Source organism: Frankliniella occidentalis, unplaced genomic scaffold (assembly GCF_000697945.3).
Source record: "Frankliniella occidentalis isolate FOCC.00 unplaced genomic scaffold, Focc_3.1 Scaffold256, whole genome shotgun sequence".
Taxonomy (NCBI): domain Eukaryota; kingdom Metazoa; phylum Arthropoda; class Insecta; order Thysanoptera; family Thripidae; genus Frankliniella; species Frankliniella occidentalis.
The window spans coordinates 249249-258799 of record NW_026267382.1 but is presented as its reverse complement, the minus strand read 5'-3'; the positions used below and the strand labels follow the sequence as shown (position 1 = coordinate 258799).

The window sequence follows — 9551 nt, the reverse complement described above, 5'->3', positions numbered from 1 at the left end:
ATTGCCCGGAATTCCAATATAAAAATATATTGACTATTGGTTTCGGGAAAAAAATACCGCCCAGCCCTCAGGGTTCCATGTGTAGGCAGCAGTATTATTGAACCCCTTCAGGTTTCCATTTTTACTCCCAACTGCAGTATTATTGCACCCCTTCAGGGTTTCATTCGTCCTCGTAAGTCCTCCCGCACTGCTCCCGTTGGGCAGGCGCGCGCTGCAGCCCCCCACCCCTCTTTTACCCTGCCCGTCCCCCGTAACCCGGTGACGAGGCAGGTCAGAGGGAGGCTGGAATGTCTTGCACCGCCGGCAATGCCCGCCCCCATGTGGAGCGGTGATCCAGTAAGTTACGAACGAAGCATGAGCGCTGAGTTGGCATGGCCGAGGTTCTATTCCCGGCACTGCCAGCAACACGCGTATCTTGCGGCTATGTAGTAACCGAACCAACCATGATGACAGCCTACCAAGTTAGTGATGTGAGGGGCCGTGGGGGCCTCACTACATCGTGTGAAGGGCCAAGGCGGGCCTAGGCCGGAGAGTAAACCAAGCAAGACAAAAAAAAACTGAAAAAATATTTTTTGGCCCAACTTTTGCCAAAGACATTCTGTTACATTTCGCGAGAAGTACACTGCTTTCGGAACCCTCCGCGGGCATGGACAAGGATCTCGAAGGAGGACAAGGACGCACCACAAGGAGGACAATAGTCGCCGTGCGTGGGGTACGGAGGACTAGACGGTGATCGAAGTACCCCTAGGACGGGTACGATTGTCCTCATTAAGGCGACCACAGACCCCCTCGTAGGGTCAACTTTTGGCGATCTTCATAATGAGGACAGTTGTACTCCGTAGCTTTTACAGTGTGGCATTGCCCCGAGACCTCGCAGCCACGCTTCTCGTGGCCACACAGCATACGCTTCAGTCGGCCTCCGGCCACGCCTGTCGTAGTCTCCAGCCACCAGTGGCCCGTGGCCCCCGCGGATGTTTGCCGTTTCCCGCCCGGGCCGGTCCAGTCCTTTGCGCTAGGGTAGAGGACACAGTAATCGACCCTGTAAGCGCACATACGCGACGCGTGCGGGGCCTGCCACCGACCGAGCTGCTGATCAAAAATTTCGAAATTCGCTACGTGCAATGACTACGTAAGGGTTCAGGCGAGGACTATGCGGTGGCTGGTGTATAAAATTCGAATTTCTCATTGGTTTAAGGGAACAGACCTGTCAATTGGATGGTTTGGGAAAATAGTCACTTAATAAAAGCTACACATCACATCGATTAAGGATTTAACTGTGTATTAAGAGCATAGATGCGGACGCCGGTGCGCGCACTCTCCAGGAACATGCTTCCAACTAGACGATACAGTCCTTCTCCGTGTGCATGATTATTGTGCTGCAACGGATTAGTCTTCGACTGTAAAATAAACACTACTTACTCTAAAAAGATGCTGCTAGTGGTTGACCTGAGTGTTTTGCAAATTTCGCGATGGAAGTACTAAAAACAACATCACAGCTAAAAACGAAAAAGTTGGAAAATTTGTTTTGTCATTTCCGTTTATTGTAAATTTGTTCGAGTAGTTCCATTTCGAAATTTGGAAATCCCCCAGGTCAACCGCTAGCGGCTTCTTGTAAGAGTAACTGGCAATTTATTTGACCGCCGCAGACCCATCCGTTGCGCTACAATCGTGCACACCGAAGGGAACTGCATCGTTTCAGTTGAAGGTAAAGATCGGCATGTTCCTGGAGGGTGTGCGTACCGGCGCCAACGGCAAAATTAGCGCCCATCTACGCTCTTACTACACCTTCAATCCCAAATCGGATGCGTGTAGGTTTTACGTAGTGACTATTCTTGCAAACCCTTTCACAGGTCTGCCGGTCTGCCCCCTTAAAGCCAAAACTCAAAATCTGTTACACACTGCCCCACCCTCCCTTACACAAACGGGTGATTCTCCAAATAAGATACGTTATGTTTGTACGCGGCAGCCTGACCGTAACCTGCCGCGCTGTGCCACACTTCGGCTGGGCGCGGTGCGTTACGTCGTATGTTACCGCGTCGTTTTTTTTTCTATGGAGTGCCACCATATACTGTTAATTTCATTTATTGGTAAGTTTTGCAGGTAGTGTGAGTCTAATTGAAAAGAGTTCCCACGCCAATTTTCAGTTAGATTGGTAGGCGCATAAAATCTACTCCGCTTACATTTTTCAGAAGTTGACTGCTGTTCATAGTGCGTACTGATAATAGTTTATTTCCGAATACATGTAGTAGTATAGATGTGACTTATATAAGGGCCCCTTGTCCGCGTACACAAACACGCCCTCCACTTTCATATGCACAGCACATTCATACACACGATCATCCACTACCACACATTCTGTACAATGGCTTTCCTTTCTCGCGGGAAGAGAAATCACCCAAATGAGAGCCCTTGGCCAGTCTGTAAAGGGCTGCTGTGGTTCAGCATGTTTAGCTCAAAATTTGAGTTCTTCGATAGGCCCTTGCGTAAGCAGGCCTACCTCAAAGCTCGACAGTTTTCATCAATCAAATTAACACGAAGCAGACGATGCACAGCTAATTTTGCATAAAATCATGAATAATCAGCAAGTACAGTACTACGCACTGACTGACTTATATAAGATTAGTAGTTAGTGATAACAAACACGAGAAGGTTGCGAAGGGCACAATAACATATGAGGATGACGTGGGTGGTGACAACGGGATATACGGTACGTAACCCGTTTCAGCTATTTTCTGGAAAAGTTTGGACGAGTCCTTGATTGTGCGGCTAAGACTCTTGTTCTCGTAATCCACACGAATCAAACCGAACGGACGCCTGAAAACAGAAGTTAAACAAATATTACTCCAAAAGAAAAAAATCTACACTGGTAAAACAAGTGTTTTATGTTGCACGCCAATTTGTGTTTGAGTTCAAGTGTGCATTTTTGAACACATTGTTGTGTTCATCGTAAATCGGTGTTTAAACTTTCGGCACTTCCCTAAAGTATAGCAGCTGCACACCACATGGATCGTATAGATTTGTTTGAGTCCAAGTGTGCAGAATCGAAACGTTTCCAAAACGTTTAAAATGTGCACACCGCGCATGTGTAAACTTGGTCAGGAGTTGACGGAGAGCAAACATGAAGTTAAATATCAAAGCTACGAAATCTGTCGTGTATCCGTGACGCTCTACATCCACATCTACTCTGCTTCTGATCCTCCTGAGAGTCCGTTGGACATTTGCTGTTGCGGGACAGCCCTCACACAGTGCATGCTTATGAGTGGCGGGCATTGTGGACACTTTAGCTGTGGCATGGCCTACCCGCTTTACTTTTAGTCCAGGGATGGAATCTTACGATTGAATGAAACAACTTACTTTTCGTAACCGCTTGAAAATTCGAAGCCGTCAATCAGAGACCAGGCGTGGTAGGACAGAATACTAATGTTAAACTCATTCGCAGTACGAACAAGTGTGCGAAGATTAGCCTGAAATATAAAATGTCCATAGTTACACACAAAAAAATGATGACAGTTTGCTCCGGATATTGGCTTAAGGGGGCAAACCTGTAAAAATCTTCAAAAAAAATATTTTTAGCAGATGATACCTTAAAAAGCTTTTGACTAAACGTTAAGAATATTTAAGTAACTTAAAGTGTCAGGTAGCTTTTACTCTCGGTAAGGACAGAGAACCAGACGCATGACGTCACCCAGATGTATAAGGGGGGCGCGAGGCGTCCACCGGTCCCACCGTTCTCAACAATACCGAACAATACTTAGCCAGGGATGCCGGCCGCTCTGCCGGCCACCCGCTGCCCCCTATCTCTTCCTCTCTGACATAGACATACCGCTAGTCCGCCGAATTGCAAGAGAGCGAGTAACAAACAGCCATAAACATATGACATCAAACTACGAGGAAAAATTAGGACACAGACATACCCGTAAATTTGCAAGGGTCTACCACTAAGAAATTTTGCGTACGAGGATTATAATCACTCGTGATTATTACTGATTATTATTGATTATTACTGATTATCACTGATTATTACTGATTATTTTGATATGAAAGATTATTGCGATTATGATGATTATCAAGGATTATCGATGATTATCCGTGATTATCAATGATTATCCAGGATTATTTGAAAGTACAAATGATTATTCGGCGAAACAGGCGAAATTTACAGTTATATGGATGAAAGTTTCACCACAGCTATACCTCTCGAAAAGGCTCGGTTCTTACGCCTGAGCGCCTTCAAAGTGCTGGGTAGGCCGACCCGCCACACATGTTAATCGAGTAGGCAGCCTACCCTTAGCCCCTGCCAGTTAAAGGTGTCCATCTCGCGCGCTGCCAGCGTACTAGCTCTGTCTCACTTGCGCGCCGATGGGTGCCAGGCCACCGGGGCCGCCCGACCAGTGCAGGATTGAGCTAGGACAAGGAAACGTTTGGCGTCACTTTCTATAATTTTTTTTCCTCGTCACACTTTGAAGACCATTCATTGTGGGAAAGGGAGGAATATGGCATTCTTTATAATATATGGTTTGTTTTCTTAAAGTAGCAATTGTAAGTATGTGTAACCTTTTTTTTTATTAAAAACTAAACTGTGTCTGTATCATGTTTTAGATTTACTACCTAAAGTAGTCTAAACCAAATTTCATGATAAAGATTACTTGGCAAATTATTCTAAATACTTTTCATTGAAATCAAGTCAACTAGGTCAAAAGAGACCGGAAAAAATGAGGCAAGCTAACTCTGTTCACTTTGTGTACCCCCGTCTAACTCTTGTAAGGGTAAAAATATGAAATAATTTTTCTTGTCCCCTTCCCCAGATAAAATAAATCCCAAAATGATCTATAACAACTATGCAGAACTGTTGAAGAGTAATCTTAGAAGGAAGAACAAAAACAAAACCATTTGAAAGAACAATAATTTAGCATAGAGAAAGGAAGAAATGAGTGATATTGCCTCATCTTCCTTTAATTATCAACATCTTTCATACAAAAATTCTGCTCTTTCTGGAACGTTTCCCTTATTTCCAAAATCTCCATTCCAGATTTTTGATATGTTTTAGTACACACCTTAAGCTTAATTTAAGTGTAAAAAGATAAACTTTGGAATCTGGGGCAAGGGCTAAAAAAAATTATTTCATGTTTTTACCTTACTTCTTTTGTTTTGCTACTTTAAGAAGGCATGTAATTATAAAGATTTGGAGATGGCATGTTTCCATGACTTTGGAGCTTCAACTAAGTATGAAGTATATAAATGAATCCTTACATTTAGATGCATCATTCATTAATGATAATATAATGAAAAATAGAATGTCATAACAACCTAAAAGTTTGACCCCAGTATGTCTGAAAAGAACATCAAACCGAATCTCTTAAACTAGTAACTTCTCGATGAATATTTGCTGTCCCACTATGTCTCAGTCTGAAACAGGTGTAAGTTCCCCTTACAAAAATAATCAGTACCCAAACAGTCCCCAAACAGGGACCATTCAGTCCCCACGAGCGTACTGTTTGGGTACTAGTCCGGGCGCATGGGGACTGGTCTCAAACACGCCCAAAAGTGACGAAAAAACGCCCTCCGTGTGCCCTGGTCCCGTCCCTTATTGGGAGGGGACTAGTGCGCAAACAGTGACCGTGCGCCGAGCCGAGCGTATTAAAAGCGTACTAGTCCCCTTTTGCCTGAAACAAAAATTAAATCGGCGCGAGGACTCTTTGCGTACTAGTCCCATATCCGTCTGCGCGCTCGGTCGTTTTCGTTCCCTTGTCCTCTGGTTCCTCGGATTCCTTGCCGGTGATGTCGACGCCTTAGACCGCTGAGCCAACCTGTAACATGGGGAAGGAGCGCAACCGACAGCCTCCTCTTTCGGGACCCAGTCGACGCAGTCCTTGCGCCTGCTCGTGTGGGCGAACGGCTGCGCGCAGAAGAACGCAGTTTTCGACTCTATCTTTAGGGCGATGCAGCGCTTCTTCAACTTATGCTGAAATATATCTTTGTCTAGGAGCTCACTTCACTACTATCTCGTCAAATAGGTAACTATTCCTCTGGCGGGTCCATGTGCATGCGTTAAAATTAATGTTTGTCAGCAGTCTTCAAAGAGTAGCGACACTTTTTGCACTCTCTCTCTCTCTCTCTCTCTGGGCAGGAAGCACAGGCCCTTGTAGGGCTTAAAAAGTGCATCTTATCTTTAATTTTTTGTCGTTATTTCTATTGAATCAGATAGGGGTGTCCGGCATTTGTGAGCGACTGAGAGGTGCTACGTATTGTTGCGTCTTGCAAAAACACGTCTAGTCGTCTAGTAATGTGCTTCAACAACCCGTAGCACCTCTCAGTCGCTCACAAATGTCGTCTGACGGACGTTTTTTACAATTTTTTTCTAGAATTGCCCCACTATAATTTCATGGGGCCCGCGTAAATTAATCCTCAGTTGTTAAGCGAGTTGCGATATTATTGGGTCTTTGCCGAATGTGTTCGAAGGTTCTTTCAAGTCCCTACGCCACCTATATTATTAGTCTTGCATAGTGACTGTTTGAGCGCGAGTCTCTCGGTACGGGTACTGTCTGAGCCCTAGTCCCGCGGCACGCGTACTTTCTGAGCCCTAGTCCCGCGTCACGCGTACTCTTTTGAGCCCTAGGCCCCTTCGGTGAGTATCAAAAGCGCCCTAGTCCCGTGTGACGCGTCCTCTTTGTGCCCTAGTCTCCTCCGATGAGTACTAAACGCACCCTAGTACGCGCGGGACGGTCACTCTTTGGGGACTAGTGCGCTCGGGAAGGGTACCGCGTGGGTCCTAGGGCGCTGATCAAGCTTACAATAACGCGCACTGGTCTCGTCTGGGAGACCGCCAAGCGTACTAGTCCCACAGCTCAACGGACCTCGCAGCGCACTAGTCTCACAGCGAACGTACTGAATGGGTCCTGTTTGGGGACTGTTTGGGTACTGATTATTTTCGTAAGGGTCAATAAGTAAACCAGCTTAGAGAGACGGGGGAAGGGGGGAAGAGGGACGGTGGGTGAAGCTGAGACATGGCGGGAGTGTGCGACGTCGGCGACTCAACCGGATCTCCACCGGAAGTCAAACGTGCCGCGCGCACAATTCTAAATCGAGTCGAGGAAATCTCCGACTCGTATAGCTATCTGATGACCACTGATTATCACATAATTTTAACCGATTATCCGTGATTATCGCTGATTATCACTGATTTTTTGTGATTATCGTGATTATTTGTGATTATCGTGATTATTTGTGATTATCGTGATTATTTGTGACTATCGTGATTATGAGTATTACCATGATTATGGAGGATTATCAAATGATTATCAATGATTATCAAATGATTATCAAATGATTATCGAGGGAGTGTACGAGGATTATTGAAGTGGTAGACCCTTGTAAATTTGTATCATCAGCTTTCACGATACGTCCCTCGACGTAGGCCCCCCCCCCTCAAAAAATTCTTGGATCTTTCCTCTTCCTAGTGCCGCAACGCAAATGTTGACATTCAAAAAATTGCGCTCAAAACCTGCTGCAGTGCGTGCCGGGCCCAGACGGGCAACCGGGCGGCTAGACCGCTCAGGCTCGCCTGGCCGCCCAGGACAAGATACTTGACGAGGAAGGTGTCTTCTAGAGCCCCGGAATCTTTCAGGACCAGATCGTTGATTCGGCATATGTTTGTCGTTGTGCATCGGTACTGAAAACTTTCAGTTTTCTTACGGTTTCCTCCGATTTCTGATTTGCGTTACTAGCCCGTTTGTCGTGTTGTAGCCTATATGTGCATTTCGTTTGACGAGAGTCCTTTTTGATATCTCATTTCTGAGGTACTGAAAGAGGGGACAAAGTACCCAAGTTTTACCCCAATTTGAAGTACCCAAACTGTCGATATTTTTTTCACACAATTAAAATTAAAAAATTCAAAATCTCTCGTCAAACGAAAGCTTCATCTTTTGTGAGTAAATGAGCATCCCTCCGTTGATGCGGAATCCTTAGACGGCAGAGGCATACAAAGATGAGCATGTTCCGCAAAAACATTCTATACCTCAAAATGTAGCTTGATCCTTGCTCTTAGTAAATACCAGTCGTTGAAAGCGCTGCTTTTTTAAAAAAAATTCTATTTGCGAATCTCGCAAACCCTTGAGTTTCACTGGTCTGCCCCCTCAAGGGGCCGCAGAACCTGGGAGACGCAAGGGTTTGGAAGAATCGAAACTACAAAAAAAAACTAAAAACCGCAGCGCTTTCAACGAATGATATTTACAAAAGCGACGGATAATGCTACATTTTGAGGTAAAGAGCTTCTGCGTGCTTCTCCAGTAACATGATCTTCTTGGCCTTTAAGTTGAGGGTTACAAGCTTTTACAGTCTGCAGTATTGCGCATCATCGGATGGACCTACAACGACAAAAATGCGCAATTACTCATAAAAGATGAACTTTTCCTTTGACGAGAGCTATTTTGAAATTCGTGTTCTGTAATGTGTCAGAAAAAAAATGGGTACGTTGCCCCCTTTTTCAGTACCTTGGAAATGAGATATCAAAAATCACTCTTGTCGAACAAACGGGCTCGCTCAAAAAGTGTGACCCGGAGGCTGCACACGGTAACGTAAATGAGAAATAGGAGGAAAACGCGTTTAAAGTTTTCAGTACTGATGTACCCCGACGAAGTAAAAGCCGGGGCAACTCAGGCACGGACTGGGGGGTCAGGGGCCCCGTCGGGAAATCGTCCGTAGGGGCCCCCAAATTGCCTACCTCGGGGCAACAACGATTTTTTAACCGATTTCAACGGAAAAGGGCAAAAATTTCGCATTCCTCCCCTGTTTTCTACTTATCTTAGCACACGGCAACAGCACTCCTAGGTTTTTGGATATACAGAAACGTAAGGGCGGGGCCGCAGTGGCCTAAATTCGCGAGCGGAGCGAGTGCGAATTTTTCATGGCATTCCTGCGCCATTTATTCACGGCCTGCAATCACTAGAGCACATTTTTGGCCCGTATTTCATCAATGCCTATATTCAGAGCGAAATCACTTTCCATAGCCAGTGATAGATAAACCTCGTAAGAACGCCAATGCACAGAGAGTAGGAATAAGTAGACCGCGAGCGAAGCGAGCGCGAATTTTTTTTAGTGTGTTTCTAAGGGTGCCAAAATGCATGAATGGCGCATGGCGCAGAATGACGCTAAAATTGCGCTTTTGACTGGTTAGAATACATTGCACATTTATCGGCCTGCGTAGCTTATTTGCAAAAGCTCCTTCAATACGCATTTTTGTATTCCAGTTAGGTCTAGGGTGTCAGCCAGACCAGCTCACGCTCATTACCATCAACCAAAGTAATCATGCAGCAGCAGGGGCCTAGGGCTGAGAGCCCATAGATTATCAAAGCTGTTTCTTGCTTATCTCTTCTAATTCCACGACAGACAGAGTTAATGCTATGATTGTTACGTTTTTAAGTCAATGACTTATTTCAGGGGCCCAAGGGCCCCGAGTGGGTGGTGAGGGGCCCCTTCGGGGCCCAGGAGGGCCCCCAAATATACCTTTCCCGGGGGGGCCCCGTCGGGATTTCCCACCTACCCCACCCGGGCCA

General features: G+C 45.7%; 1 long non-coding RNA gene across 1 annotated transcript; it reads right to left on the bottom strand.

The window, feature by feature from the left end:
* Positions 1 to 2202: 2202 nt before the first annotated feature.
* Positions 2203 to 6809, bottom strand: LOC113214673 (uncharacterized). The gene is made up of 2 exons (XR_008011841.1): positions 3355 to 6809; positions 2203 to 2814 (listed from the first exon to the last, which is right to left on the bottom strand). It is a non-coding gene; the product is annotated as an uncharacterized LOC113214673 (long non-coding RNA).
* Between the last annotated feature and the right edge of the window lie 2742 nt (positions 6810 to 9551).